Source organism: Aotus nancymaae, unplaced genomic scaffold (genome assembly GCF_030222135.1).
Source record: "Aotus nancymaae isolate 86718 unplaced genomic scaffold, 86718_ANA_hifiasm-v0.15.2.pri h1tg000006l, whole genome shotgun sequence".
NCBI classification, from domain to species: Eukaryota; Metazoa; Chordata; class Mammalia; order Primates; family Aotidae; genus Aotus; species Aotus nancymaae.
Window position 1 is genome coordinate 44,930,103 of NW_026988417.1, and position 16,966 is coordinate 44,947,068.

Sequence of the window (16,966 nt, forward strand, 5' to 3'; positions counted from 1 at the left end):
TTCCCATAATTCCACAAATATTTAAGACCCTATTGTAAGGTTTGTTCTTGGGTTCTTGCCGCGTTTAAAATGAAGAAACTGAGGCCAGCATGAAAATAATCCAATGCGAAGGAATTTACTCAGGCTCCCGGGTGAGGTTCTGCGGTCCGGACAGGAAGGGCCGGAGAAGTCGCTCGGACTCCTCTCAGGCAGGGGGTTTTATAGGGAGTGGAGGCGTCTGATTGGTTGTGCCCAAGGTAAGTGGGACAAAATGGAGGGGAGTGGGACCCAGATGGAACAAAATGGCAGGGAGTGGGGCCCGGATAGGACAAAACAGTATCAGGTAAGTCCTGGCGGGGCTTTTTTTCCCACGCTCCCCAGTGCGGGGGGCGGGAGGGTGTGTCCAAGCTCCCGGAGAAGGAAGGGGATGTGTCCGAACTCCCAGAGAGGGAAGGGGGTGTGTCCGAGCTCCCGGAGAGGGAAGGGGGTGTGTCCGAGCCCCCAGAGAGGGAAGTGGGTGTGTCCGAGCCCCCAGCGAGGCAACCGGCCTTACACCTATTAACCATGAGTATCATTGACCATGCTCTTGTCTTTTTTTACCTGATCTAGATTCCAGTCACCATAATCATTCCCTGAAGAGACCCATTCTCCCTTACTCCTCTCTTACTTTGTCAAACTAATTTAGGAAAACACCATTACTGTTAGAAGCTAAATCTGGCAAGCAGCAGCATGTGGCTAGAGAGAAACAGGCAATATTTTACCTTAGCACTTCAGAGAATTCCTGCCATATTTCTAGGGGCAGTTTTCTCTCTCTCTGTCACTCTGCTAGATGGTTATTTCATACCTCTTCCCTCTCATCAAGCATCCGCAACTTCTCCTTGCCTCACTCTGCTGATAATTCTGCTTCTTGTTCTCCAGGGAAATAAGAAGCAAAATGGATGAGAGAGAGAGTTTTCACATGCTTCCACGACCAAATCTAAAATCCTGTGTAATCTTCATGTTACTATGCTGTAAGGATCATTTAATATTCAGTCTTCATTTAAGTCCTTAACAGTGTTTGAAACAGTTGTTCATTCTCACCTCTTTGAAATACTATCCTCATTTAACCTTCTGGACACCCCACTTTGTCTAGTTATCCTGCTTCTCTAGTCATTTTTTCTTTGTCACCTTTGCTGGCTTCTTATCTCCCCTACTTCTAGCCTTCAGAGTAAATAAGACTTCATCCTCAGACTGGATTCCTTCACTATCTATGCTCACTCCTTAAGTGGCCTCATCCATTTATGTCTTTAAATACCATCTATACACTAATACTCCAGTCTATAGCTCTAGTTTAAAACTATTTCTGAATTACAGACTCATATATTTAAGTGCTTACATGACATTTCCAGTTGGAGGTTGTATTAGTTTGTTCTCACATGGCTATAAAGAACCACTTGGGACTGACTAATTTATGAAGAAAGGAAGTTTAATTGACTCACAGTTCTGCAGTCTTAACAAGAAGCATGACTGGGAGGGCTCGGGAAACTTAGGACAACATGGTGAAAGGCAAGCAAGCGCATCTTATCATGGTGCAGCAGGAAAGAGAGGGAAGAGGAGGTGCCACAGACTTTTGAAGAATCAGATCTCGTGAAAACTCACTATTACGAGAACAGCGAGGTGAAAATCTACCCCCAAGATCTAACCACCTCTGACCAGGCCCCTCCTCTAATTTGACATTAAATTTGGGCGGGGACACTAATCCAAACCATATTGGAGGTTTAGTAAGTATAACAAATTTATCATGTTCAATATTGAAATTTTGATTTTCATCTCCCAAATGTGTTCCTCACATGGTCTTTTTAATCTCCATAAAACAGCAATTTCATTCTTTATGTTGTTCAGTTCCAAACTTTAAAGTCCTTGTTTACTACCTTTTATTTTTACACTCAATATCCAATAGATCTGCAAATCCTTTGTTTCTACCTTCAAAACATATCAGAATCCTTCCCATTCTCATTGACTCCATTAAAACTACTACTCCAGGCCTAAACTCCCTGACTTCGATAATGGTAATTGCTCCTAAAGGCTCTTTCTGCATGTATTCATGTTTCCCTATAGTCTCTTCCCTGTAATCCTGCATGTCTGTGTGTAAGCTGCCACTTTCATCCCAGCCACATGGGAACTGAGCTAACTTCTGACTTTGTCCTCAGGAGATAAAGAGTGGACACCATGTCTATATATTTCATTCTCACTAGTTTTATGCATTTGACTTTTTATTGTCATTTCTAATTAGAGTAGTAGTTGTGTATAATTAAAACACCAAATATCATAGAGAGCTAAACCAAAAACCTAAGCCCTGCTTCTCACCCCTTAGTTGCCCCACCTCAGAGGCAACAACTTTTAACCCTTTTAATTATTTTGTCTAGCAGTTATCTCCTTCTATAAAAACAACATACACATATTGATACCCCTTGCTAATTAATTTGAAATATCCTCAGAGTCTCTGTTATTTTGGATGAGGATTTATTCTTTTACAACTCTACCCTACTAATCTATCTCATAGGCCCTATGTGGTTTTATTAATATTTTTATTTCATTGAATAAATAGTGCATACATGATTATGGTTAGGTATATATTTTGCACTGGAGAGCCAAGCAGAGTAATTCCTTTTCCGTTTTCCTTTTTTTAAGTATTTTCTTTTCACCTAATGTTTTAATTACCTCTATTTTCTTGATTGTATTCTCAAATGTTCTTTCAAACATGTATTACATTGGGAATTCTACTGAGACAGTCTCTCTCTTTACCTCTTTTTATTGTTTTCTTTTCTCTAAAAATCTTTTTTTCTGAGTCTTCATTCTACTGTTCTAAACTGGATAATATGATCTGGGACAAAAATATTTATCTAACTTTCAGTTTTATCACCCATAACATAGACCTAGGGTAAATCTACACAGCACGCAGAATTATTATGAGGGCTAAATGAGACATCTAAAGAAATATGTTATCAACTAAAAAGTGCCAAATGTAATGGTATTATTATCATCATTAAAAATATTATTCTCATATTGAATTGTCAAAGCATCCTCACAAATGCAAGGTACTAAATTCAAGAATTCAGAAAGGACAAACTCTTCCATCAGTAACTCTACCTGGCCAATCTGCTGGGAGGCAGCAGGAAGCATTCAAAAGAGCTTTGACTTTATAATTAAAGGACCTGGATTTGACATTTGGGCCTTTCACTGACTAATATTAGTTAAGTCAGTTGACTTTTTTACATTTCAATTTCTCAAATATGCTATGATAGCACTAGCTTTCTTTTCATTTTTTAAATTTTTTCCATTTAAATAAATTTTTAATTAAGGTAATTACAGACTCATAAGTAGTTGCAAAAATAATACAGAGAAGTCCTATGTAACATTATTCAGGTTCTTCTTATAATAGTTACGTAACTATAGCACATTAGAAAACACCCAAAGTCAGTAAACTACCACTAACTAAACTACTGTTCTTTTTTAACATTTAAAAACCTGAGTATGATACAGTAACTCATATATACACATAAAAATGTATACAACTTTCTGACTTTTCACAGATTGAACACACCCACGTAACCAGCATTTTAACAAGAGGCAGAAAATTGCTAGCACCCCATAATCACCTTCTGGGTTCCCATTCTAACCCAACTCCTTGAGATTTCTGACAATACACATTAGTGTTGCTTTTATTGTAATTATGAAAATAAAATCATACTGCCTCATTCTCTTGTGTCTCTCTCCTTTAGTTCAACACATTCGTAGGGTTCATTTTTATTAGTTTCTTTATGTCTTTTGCCTTTGTTTTTATTTTATTTCAACACATGAAAGTTTTTTAAAATGTAATCAAACTTAGTCTTTCATGGATTCTGGAATTTGAAAAAGGTTTTTTTAAAATATTAATTTTTTTTATTTCCATAAGTTTTTGGAAAACAGCTGTGTTTGGTTACATGAATAAGTTATTTAGTGGTGATTTCTGAGATTTTGGTGCACCCATCACCTGAGCAGTATACACTGTGCCCAATTTGTAGTCTTTTATCCCTCACCTCCTCCTGCCCTTTCCCTCGAGTCCCAAAAGCTCATTGTATCGTTCCGATGCCTCTGAAACCTTATACGTCAGCTGCCACTTATGAGTGAGAACTTACTATGTTTGGCTTTCCATTCCTGAGTTACTTCACTTAGAATAATAGTCTCCAATTCCAACCAGTTTGCTTGAAATGCTGCTTTGTTTCTTTTTATGGCTGAGTAGTATTCCAGTATCTATATGTATATATGGTGGTATATGTATGTGTGTGTGTGTGTTTATATACATCTATTTATCTTAGTTTTTGTACACATACACACATACACATACCACCACATACATACATATATATATATTACATAGATAGATAGATAGATAGATAGATAGATAGATAGATATAGATATCTCTTACCTTTTTCTCTATTCACTCTTTGATTGTTGGGCATTTGGTCTGGATCCATATTTTTTGCAATTGCAAATTGTGCTGTGATAAACATGAGCAGGTAAATGTCTTTTTTGTATGATTTTTTTTTTTTCCTCTGGGTAGGTAACCAGTAGTGGGATTGCTGAATCAAAAGGTAGTTCTACTTTTAGTTCTTTAAGGAATTGCCACAGTTTTTCATAGTGGTTGTACTAGTTTACATTCCCACCAGCAATGTAAAAGTCTTCCCTTTTTACCACATCCCCACCAGTATCTATCATTTCTTGATTGTTTTCTTATAGCCGTTCTTGCAGGAGTAAAGTGTTACCACATTGTTGTTTTGATTTGCAGTTCCCTGATCATTAGTGATGTTGAGCATGTTTTCATATGTTTGTTGGCCATTTGTATATCTTCTTTTGAGAATTGTCTGTTCATGTCCTTAGCCCATTTTTGGATGAGATTGTTTTTCGAGCTAATTTGTTTGAGTTCCTTGTAGATTTTGGATATTGGTCCTTTGTCAAATGTATAGATTGTGAGGATTTTCTTCCAGTCTGTGGGTTGTCTGTTAACTCTGCTGATTGTTTCTTTTGCTGTGCTCAAGGTTTTTAGTTTAACGAAGTGCTGTCTATTTATCTTTGTTTTTGTTGCATTTGCTTTTGGGTTTTTGGTCATGAAGTCTTTGCCCAAGCTAATGTCTAGAAGGGTTTTTCTCATGTTATCTTCTAGAATTTTTATGGTTTCAGGTCTTAGATTTAAGTCTTTAATCTATCTTGAGTCGATTTTTGTAAAAGATGAGAGATGAAGATTTAGTTTTATTCTTCTACATGGGGCCAGTCAATTATCCCAGCATTATTTGTTGAAAGGGTGTCCTTCCCCCTATTCAACAAATGTGGGGTTTTTTTAAATTTTTTTGTTTGCTTTGTCAAAGATCAGTTGGCTGTACACATATGGCTTTGTTTCTGGGTTCTCTATTCGGTCCCATTGGTCTATGTGCCTATTTTTATACTAGCAGCATGCTGTCTTGATGACTATGGCCTTATTTTAGTATAGTTTGAAATCAGATAATGTGATGCCTCCAGATTTGTGCTTTTTGCTTAGTGCAGGCTCCTTTTGTTTCCATATGAATTTTAAGGTTTGCTTTTTCTAGTTCTTTGAACAATGATGGTGCTATTATGATGGGAATTGCATTGACTTTGTAGATTGCTTTGACCAGTACAGTGATTTTCACAATATTGATTCTACCCATCCGTGAGCATTGGATGTGTTTCCTTCCATTTGTTCGTGTCATCTATGATTTCTTTCAGCAGTGTTTTGTAGTTTTCCTTATAGAGGTCTTTTACTTCCTTGGCTAAGTATATTCCTAAGTATTTTATTTTTATTCTGTTTTATTGCAGCTATTGTAAAAGGGGTTGAGTTCTTGATTTGATTCTCAGCTTGGTTGCTATTAGCATATAGCAGAGCTACTGATTTGTATACATTAATTTTGTGTCCTAAAACTTTGTCAATTTCGTTTATCAGTTCTAGGAGCTTTTTGAGGAGTCATTAGGGTTTTCTAGGTGAACAATCGTATCACCAAGAAACAGCAATACTTTGACTTACTCATTAGAGATTTGAAGGCTATTTATTTTTTTCTCTTGTCTGATTGCTCTGGCTAGGACTCCCAGAACTATGTTGAATAGAAGTGGTGAGAATGGGCACCCTTGTTCTGTTCCAGTTCTCAGGGGAAATGCTTTCAACTTTTCCCCATCAGTATTATGTTGGCTGTGGGTTTGTCATAGATGATTTTTATTACATTGAGGTATGTCCCTTCTATGTTGATTTTGCTGAGGGTTTTAGTTATAAAGGATTGCTGGATTTTCTCAAATGCCTTTTCTGCGTCTTGAGATGATCACATGATTTTTGTTTTTAATTCTGTTTATGGGATGTATCACATTTATTGGCTTGCATATGTTAAACTATTCCTGCCCTAGATGTTTTTAAGTAGTCACAGTAACATTACCTGCTGTAATAAATCCAGTATCAATTGCTTACCCCAATAATTTATTTTCTCTTGCACACTTAACAGCCTAATTGGTTATTCTAGGCTGGTATTCAACCTTATTCTATACAATACATGGACCCAAGTTTTCCCCCTATGGCAGTTCTGTTTATTTTATGCAGTAGCAAAAGGGGAATGGGAGCACAGAGAAAGACATACATTGCTTAAAGCCTTGGTTTAGAAGTGATAGGTCTCATATCCACTCATGTTACATTGGTGAAAAATAGTCACATCTAGATATAAGGGATGGAGGGAGACTGAGAAATCACATCTACTTAGTCATTTTCCAGCAACTACTTTACTTTCACAATATTACAAGTAAAAAAAATACAAGTTTTGATGGAAAGCTAGCCATCTTCTTCAGTATTCTGCTGAATAGAAGCTATTTCACAAGTGTTTGTGGAAATAAAATATGAGTATACTCTTATTAATACAGAAACCTATTTTGTAAACTCTGACCTACAATTAAAATCTCAGCTCCATGTGTGAGTACTTAGTGTGTGTGTGTGTGTGTGTGTGTGCATTACATGTTAATACTTTATTATTAGGACCACATATCTGACTAAATATCAATCAAGTAATAACTTTCCTCATTCCATTTAGTTCAACAGCTATTTATTGAGCATCTGTTACATGCTAGGCAGTCTACTAGATGCTAAATGTACTCCTATAAATGAGGAGTTAGGCAAAAATATTTGCTGCTGATGTAATTAGTGTTCATAGAGAAGCACACAGTAAGACAAATAACAAATTATCCTTAATGCATCATCACCTTATCCCTGAATATCTGGAAAGCTATTATTTAATTTCCATTAGAAAAACAAAACAAAACAAATAATCTACTGTAGGGGAGAAAAATATAGGAAATACTGGAACCAACAAGGTTAGATCGATTTCTTCATAGCATGATTTTGTGCATTGTGAGTGTCCAAAAAAGGCCCAAAAATACAGATTCCTAAACCTGCTTGCCTACTTACATGCTTTCCTAATAAAACCCTGTAGAACATTGTCATTGGAAAATTTCATAGCTAGAGCATCGTCTTTCACAATTTTATCACAGCACTTTCATGAGTCAGAAATGAAATAAAGACTCACCTCTAAATACTGTTTTCATTTTCTTTTGTGATTTGACTTGAATTTTAAATTTAAAAGACCTAATTTTTAGATATCTTGGAAAACATCCTCATTTAGGACACTGTGGGAAACTAGAAGAAACACCATCTGTTGACACTCTGAAATCAAGCACCCCAGGCTGGGAATTTGAACATATTCTTTTTTCGTTTTTTTTAAATTATTTATTTAATATATTTCTTATCTATCCCATATCTTATTCTGGTCCTTCTGCTCATTGAGTGAAAACTAACACATTATGTTTAATAAAAAATAGCTATATAGCTTTATTCTATTTCTATGTTTCCTGAAGTACATGCTTCTAACAAATATCTGAAGTCCCCTCCTAGGAATCAATTACATACCATTACTGTTCACACTGTCTGCCCTAAAACTCACTCTTGGGGAACATCATCTTTATCCTGTTCAGTAAAATGTCAATTAATAATTACCCCTAAGCCACTTTATAACCGGCCATCCATTCTAATTTCTAATCCCTGGATATTTCTGCAAGCTAATGTAATCATGAAATATTTAGTGACAAATTTTTTAAACTGATTTGTTAAACCTCAGTAGAAAAGGCACTATATTTTCCTTACGTTTCATTCAGAATTTTTTTTCAAATAAATGCAGGATTTTTTTGAGAGGGGCAATACCATATGTGTCTCAGCATTGAGGTCACATGTTAATAACCAGGCATCTGTTCAAAATTGATTCTCCAAGGGGATTCCTACCTTTGACCTAAAGACAATTCCATAACTCTCTGTAGTATTTGTTGCATCATTTCCTGTCATTAGGCATTTCTCCCAAGTGGAGAGGTATCTGAAGCAGGCATGCTTGCTGATAGCTGGTCACTGGCCAGCAGTCCTCTATCCCCTGTTAAAATGAGAACTGGGACTTATGCAACTTCTGGTCTTCCATGATGCAAAATTAAGTTGTTTGAAAAGTTAATCTGCTGATTCTTTGACCCACTGATAAGCAGTAGAATAATGCAGGTCAATTTGTGTAGCATAAAGGGACCCTGGCTTGGAGTGTGGAGTAGCAGGAAATGGCTGACTAGAAGCAGGGGCCTAGCTTTGGGGCTGAACATGTTTCCATGTCTCTAGGGAAAGCACCTCTACTGAATTTTTCTAATGTTTTCTAATTTTCTCTGAGAGATGTTAATAGCAATAAACACTGCATGAGATTCGGATTGGACCTGTTCTGGGGAAGGCAAACATCTCTATCTTTAATTCGCAAAAGAAGAAATGGACACATGAATGAGTGAGTTGAGATAGTAAGGGGTGGGTTAAACATTCAGCCTTTGTCATCAAGCAGAGATTTGCTGGCACCTCTGCCCCGCCATTGCTTGTGTGGTTAGTCCATTTCTAAGCCTAAATTTCTATGTTAAAAAATGAGGCTGACGATAACTACCTGGAAGGATTATTAAGAGAATTAAAGGGGAAACAGTGCCTGGCTTAGGGCAAATGCTTGAAAACTGTGACTATCTCATAGGGAGCATATGGTAAAACTAAGCTTAGAACTGGGGTTTTCTCTTTTCATTAAGTCAGGTAGAAGTTAGTTAACACAGATATTCAAAATAAAAAGAATTAGAAAGCTGCACAATTCTCTACATGACAAGATGTAAATCCATTTTATTCTAAGAATTTGAAAATGACACTAGAATGATATCTTCTGCTTCGTAGTCCTTTCTGTTATTTGTTATTTTTTTCTTCTAAATTGATTTTGCCTTTCTTTTTTTAGAAGATTCAGCTGTTTCATTTTGTTTTCCAAAGAAGCATTTTAAATAGTTATTTTTATTATAGTTTTCAAAGTTAAATAGGACATTGATAAGTGCTGTTGATTTTATACTATTCAAGTCAAATTTGTTAAATGTGCCATGTTTTAAATTTAATTTTAAAATTTATTTAAATAAATATATCAATAAGAGAAAGGGAATTTCAAAAAGATGCTGGTCAACATATTCTTACATTATGTCATGAAGATAAGCTATTTTGAAAAGAGATAGGCACTTTGCTTGGGTTGTTTTGCAGCAACTTTGACCGTCTTAAATTCTTCTGAGCCACAAATAAATATATATTCATAAATACCATAGTAAAAGGAAAAATAGTGGTAAACATCAAAATTGGTTTTACGGTGCATCCAATAAATATGATACATACAATACTTAAACATTTTTATTTTAACTTAAATCACATGCATATCCATTTATTTGCCAATATTTTGATACAGAAATGTCAACATGCAACATTTTCTTTGGGTTTAACTGAAGTTTTAAATTCTCCCTCTTACATAAATCATATGTAGAATGCATCATCTTACAGTTCCATATTTTTCCAAAATTCTTCTCTGTTCTTTCTTCTTTTTGTCTGCCCGCTTTCTTTCCTTCTTCCAATTATATGGGTGCTTAAAAGACAGGTGGAGAAATCTAGATTCAGAAATTGATTACAAATTCTTTATAAACTTTTATAATTTCACTCTAGTTTTAAGTTGTTTCTCCAACACAAAATTATCAAAATTATTTTAGTATCATATAATAACTCACATTCATCAACATTTAGCAAAGCAGCATATTTTATTTTCATATTTTATCAGTGTACAAGTATTACATCAAGTTGAGTATTGTCCTGATAAGTACAATTGGCACAAATGGGTATGGGAACAAAGATTTGAAATTGTCCTAAATACAGTGGGAGAGAAGTCTATGGCTGAGAGCAATTGGTATCTATAGGCCTTAGTCAGTACATTTTAAGAAGAGAATGGGAAAGGGAACCATTCTTAGCTAGCTGTTAAGAGACCAAATAAGAAGGCATTTACTGTAATTACTTTCAAAGCATTTATAAATTTTAGCAAAATTGACCTTAATAAGATAAAATGTTCTTCAGAGCCTAGGTCTGAATAAACCTAATGGACACAGTCCAAACATCTGGACCTCCACCCTACAGCTCCATCCCTCTATAGTAAAGCAAGGGGCTAACTGTAAGATGAGATAGGTAACTGACTGATGTGATCAGGAACACTATGATCCATGATGGATACTTTAGACATCACTTTACACAGTGGGGAAATTGGATGTGTTGGTCTCAGTGTGAATAATTGTATTTATTTATTTACTTATTTTTGAAATGAAGTCTCACTCTCTCACCCAGGCTGGAATGCAGTGGCACAATCATGGCTCACTGTAATCTCTGCTTCCTGAGTTCAAGCGATTCTCCTGCCTCAGCCTCCAGAGTACCTGGGCCATCATGCGCTGCTAATTTTTGTATTTTTAGTAGAGACAGGGTTTCAGCATGTTGATCAGTCTGGTCTCGACTCCTGGCCTCAGGTGATCTGCCAGCGTTGGCCTCCCTAAATGCTGGAATTACAGGCTTAAGCTACCATGCCCTCCCTGAACAATTTTAATACATAGATTGGATCACAGGATCAATCTCACTTTTTGAGATGTATAGAAAATGAGAAAAAGGAAACATTCAAAGCAAAAAAGAAAAACAGGTTCTAACTAGATATGCTTTTTAAAAAATTCTTTTTCTTTCTCTTCCTCTTAGTCTCTTTTACTGGATTATCTTCTTCTTTCTGACCCATAAATGATGGAGTATTTCATTTCTCCATTCTCTTATCTCTCCCCCTTTTCTTCCTATAATTAATTCCTGAGTCCACCTGATTCCATGGCTTGTAGTCACTAATAACTCCCAAATTTAAACCTCCAGCTTTTCCCATTTTTTCTGAAATCTAGGATATTCCATTTAGGTGTCTAGTAAGCATCAGATACTTAAAAGAAATCTTTGCTATTGTTTGAATGTCCCCTCAAAAATGCAGATGTTGTCAATGTGATGGTATTAAGAGGTGGGGGCTTTACAATAAGACTAGGCAATGAGAGTTCCTCCCTGGTTAATGGGACTCATGCTTTTATAAAAAAAGCTTCATACAGTGTTCAGTTCTCTCCTGCCCTTACACCTTCCACGATTTAAGGATGCAGCAAGATATTCTCACCAGATGTTGACACCTTGATCTTGGACTTACCAGCCTCCAGAATTGTGAGAAATACATTTCTATTATTTACAAATGACCCAGTTTCAGATATCTTGCTATACCAATACAAAAATCGACTAAGAGAGTCTCCCAAGATAAATTTATGATTCCTACTGCACTTCAAAGCCAACTCGTCTCTGCCTTCCTACTGTACACCCTATAATGCGTCCTAACTCTCTAAATAATGCTATTATTCTATCAGTAGCTCAGGCCAAATTTTATGGAGCCATTCTTTACTTTCCTCAGCTTCCATCTCCTCCATCTAATCCATTCGCATTTCCCATTATCTCACCTTAAATCTAGGAACTAACCATTTCTTACTCATTTTAAAATTGCTATCCTAATCCACCTTAGAATAATTTCATTCTTGGATTGGGGCAATTGCCTTCTAACTAGTCTGTCTGCTCTTTCTCTTGCTATCCTTCAGTTTATAATTCACAACATCAGAGTAATCCTTTCAAAGATAAATCATATCTTATCAGTCCTCTATTCAAACTTGTCGTTTCTTATATTAAAATAATGTGCAAATAAATCAATCTATGATTATATATGTATGTCACAATAATATTGAGGCCCTACAATATCAGAATCCTACAATATTCCTTCAAGGTCCCACAAAATCAGACATCCACTTCTTTTTTCTACCACACTTTCTTCTGCTTACTATGCTACAGACGCATGGTTCTTTTTGCTGTGGTGGTAGTCACACCACACATGCTAACATTCAATCGCTAGATATACACTGTCTCTGATCAGCTATTATTATTTCAGAATGTTGACCACTTTACCTAAAAAATGACATCTCTGGAAACTCTCGTCTACGGCCATACCATGCTGAACATGCCCAATCTCATCTGGAAACTCTCTATCCCTTTTTATTTTTCTTCATGATACTTATCACTACCTGACATTTGTATTTTATATCCATTTGATCATTTTTCTGCTGCCTACATACTGAAAATAAGCTCTATGAGAGCAGTATTTTGTTTGTTTCATTCACTGATGGATCCCAGAGCCTGCAGTAGTGACAAGCGTATAGTAGACATCTAATAAATATATTTCAATGAATGAATTCAGGGATAAGGAAGGGAAAGTATGAAAGCACTCTGATAGTGTCTTAGACCACAAAGAGGAGTAAAGCACGAATAAGGTGGCCTTGACTTCCTACTGCTATCCCCTCACATGGACAGTTCAGCATTATTTCAATTCTAACTGAGTACCCAGCATAGTTCAAACAAAGGAGCCAGAAATGAATGAGGCATTTCTAATGGACATTGAGCACCTAGGTGAGCTTGGCACTTGGCTGAGTATTGGACACACAGAGATTATTTAGAAATGATACCTGAGTATCAAATATTTCTAGTTTAAGAAAATGTACAAATAAATGTAGTGCACTGTTGTAAGTAAAATAATTGAAGCATGAGTCCCATAAATTCTTTGTAGGGATCCAAATTAGGAAATGTCCATACTGTGCTAGATGTAGCTGTGTTGGAGAAAGCTTCACAAAGGATTCTTGCATCAAATTAGCCTTTTGGCTGAAACTCAGAGTGTTTTTAACCTATTATAAGTTGACTTGATGAAGAATTTACAATCTATTCTTAGAAATCATAACTTATTCCACTGGAAATCTTATCTTAATTAGTATTTCTTCTCCTTGACAGATTTGACACAAGTAGTTTTCTTATATGTATGTCCAAAGGAAATGGAGAAAAAGAATAATGTAGTCAGGTAGAATACATGTTCAGAAAGCCGACATAATCTGAGTTTAAATTTTAAAGATAGGTTCGCATAAAATGTATTAGGCAATTTTGAAAAGTGTAGTGGTTTGGGGTGTTGAGTGTATAGCACTGAGCTCAAGTAAGCAGATTATATAGATAGAAACAGATTTTAAGAAGAAAAAAAATCAAGAGTGGAAACACTTCAGTAACATTACTTTTTTGTAATCTTTGAGAAAATATTTTTCTGAAGCAGTTGATCAGAAACAAAATTATTTCCAAGTGACTTAAAACACCATACTGTTTATTTTCTCTATATAGGAAATATTGCATGCACTTGATGTAAATGCCAAATGTAAGCCTTATGAGAGCAATATTTTGTCTGTTTCATTCACTGATTAATGAAAACTTGATGTGTTCACCTGATGTAAAACTTCTATAATCTGATGAATGGTGATAGTATATATAAGCCTAATTAGGATTGCAATATAAAACATGCATCTCAAAATTGTTCCCATCATTCTACCTCAAAACATATATACCCATACACGCATATACATGCATATGCACACGCACACACACACATGCTCACACACATTACCTGGTTAATTGAAATATGTTTTCACAGCTTCAAACTTATGTTGAATTCCTTTTGATGCCAGAGTCACTAAAATTACTATACACACTCTGTAGCTGATATCACAATTTTGGAACATAAAACCAAAACATTTTTATTTCTACCATTTATTTTTAATCCATTTGTGTAAGGTAAAGATAGCATGTGAACAAATTCCCTTCCAGTGTAACTGCTGTCAAGAGAATTCATCTAAAAGCAGGTTTTGACATAGCTCTGGGCCACTGGAAAAAGGTTTCAAGTGACCTGGTTAGGTAAAAGAAAGGAGCAAAAAAGGGTGGTGGTGATAACTGATCTCTCTCCTTTATGAGTTGACTTAGGAAGGCATCTAGTCTAATTTTTTTTTTAATTTTTAAAAGGTGTCCTAGAGAAACCTCTGGGCTTAGTCACAGCCAATATTTTAATGCAAACAATATATGTAATTTATGGTCATTAAGACTATTAAAATGTTCTGGCAGAAGATTCCAACCACTTGTCAGCTGGATAATATCCCCTAGAGTCAGGAAATGCTTTGGCTTATTCAGTCCTTTGTAAATAAATAGAAGGGGTGAGAGCATTGCCTACCTTTTTGAGGGGGGTCATTGGCTAATTTGGATTGGTTAAAATTGGGTTGGTTATTTTGCAAGCAGTCGTTTCTCCTCTGACCTACTGAAGAGTCAGTTTTGTTCTGATGTCTATCCTGCCACCTCAGGTAACTGGTATTCTTTTTTTATTATTATTATTTTATTAAGGTATATTTGGCAATTCAAATTTTCTATATTTAAGGCACACAATTTGACAATTTAATACACATGTATGTTGTGAAATAATCACCACAATCAAGTTAATTAACATATTAATCACTACGGATAGTATCTTTTTTTTTTGATGAAAACACTTTAACTCTACCCTCTTAGCAAATTTTAAGTATCAATAAAGTATTGTTAACCATAGTCACATTATTGTACATTATATCTTTAGTGATCTAATCCTTCCTTCCACTTATTGATCTTGGTGTGAGCACATAACCCAGTTTCTGATACTAAAATATAGAAAATCTTCAGGGGGTTTCTGGAAATGGTTTCTTCACTTCTAAATAGAGATACCAAAGAAGAAGTGATTCTGTTTCTCCTACTGGACATTGTAGTATCTTTAACAGAGATGTGGATCTGTAACAGCCATTTTCCAATTAAAGACAGCTTGTTACACAATAGGGAGCATGAGAGAAGAAAGAAGAAACTTTGTCCCATGTGATATCACTGATGTGCAAAATTAACTAAATCTGAAACAATTATCTCTGAACTTTTCAGTTTATCTTTCTTTTGATATGATTGTTTCCTTATTATTGAAGCCATTTCTATTACTTGCAGCTAAATCTATGTCTGTTAGAACCAAAAGGAAGAATCATGCACAGCAATAGTTTTAAAAAATAAATTATTTAATTACAAAAGGTACAAAACCCAAGTTTATTCACTACGCTTCAAACTGAGATTTCTTTATTCCTAATTCTCATACCCAGATAAGAAAATAAATTGCAAACATGTTGCAGCTGCTGAATGACTCAGCCTGGCAAGTTTCCTGTCTGGAATAATGTGCTGCTCTGGGAACCTCTTGTCAAACATTCACCCCAATAGCATAAGTATATACATTTAACAGTTATTTGTCAGACACTCATTATTGAAAGTATGGATCGTAGGGAATATAGCATTAGTCTAAGACATGGTCTCTCCCTTATGACACTGACCATCAAATTAAGAAAAGAAGGCATGAGTAAATGAAAAAATGGAAAGAAAGAATGCTATAGATAGTATAAAACCAAATGCCAAATAGATGATGTCAGAAATTAATTCCACAATCTAAAAAGGGAAAAATTAGCATAACCTGGAAGACTCACAAGAGATGATGGAGTTTATATTAGGACTATTAGATAAGTAGAGGACAAGATGATGGAGTTTATATTAGGACTATTAGAAAATAGGGAGATTCAGAAAGGAAGACGAAAGAAATTTCAATGTTATTCTTTAACCCTGCATGGTACAATATTGGATTGAAAAAGGATGTGCAGAGATCATAAAACAGAAGGATAATGCAACAGAAGAGTCAGATGTAAGTGGAGCACACAAGGTTGGACTGACTGTGGAAAGCCTTGGATATGAGGCAAAGAAATCTGACCTTAATACTGAAGATGAGAAAATAACTGGAGGTTTTGAGGAGGGATATACAATGGTGAAAGTAACCTTCTTAAAAGAGAAATATTGTATCTGTATGCACAATTGGAAAGGAAGGATTGGCAGCAGGGTGCTAGTGAATAGGTCATTGCAGCACTGTTATCATGAGAAAAAAGTTATATTTACAATTTACATCATTAAGCAAGGTTGTCACTAAGTAGAAATAAATTAATTTAAATGAGTTGACAATTCAGTAAAAGAAGAAAACCCAGTGCAAGTTATCTGATATCATGTAGATCAATACATGAGATATTGATGGGTTTTATCCTTTTAGAGATAATCATTGTTGTGATTGAGGTTCATGTTCAATCACAAACTAAGAGTTTCCAGTTGGTACAAGAGAAAAATGGAGATCAATGACAGATGGTTCTTCATTCCATTGTTTTATTGTGTTATATATGTTTAAGGAGTAAAACATAATATTTTGATGTCTTTATACACAGTGAAATGGCTATTATATTCAAGCAATTAAAGTATTCATTATCTTGTATAGTTACCCTTATTTTTGTGGCAAACACACCTACAATCTATTCTTTTAGCAAAAATATTAAGTTAAATACAGTATTATTAACTATGGTCCTCAGGTTCTCTGTTAGATCTCTAGATTTATTCTTCCCATATATCTGTAGCATTGTATTTCTTGACCTGCACCTTCCCCCTTACCTCGTCTCTGGTAACTACCACTTCATTCCCTAATTCTGTGTAGTCAGCTATTTTTTTAAAAGATTCTACACATAAGTGAGATTATGTAGGGTTTTTTTGTTTGTTTGTTTGTTTTTTCTGAATCTGGCTTATTT

General features: G+C 35.3%; 1 protein-coding gene across 1 annotated transcript in view; it reads right to left on the bottom strand.

Moving 5' to 3' along the window:
• The window catches only part of GABRA2 (gamma-aminobutyric acid type A receptor subunit alpha2), a 215,731-nt gene that overhangs the window by 165,729 nt on the left and 33,036 nt on the right, over positions 1-16,966 (bottom strand). The window lies entirely within an intron of this gene.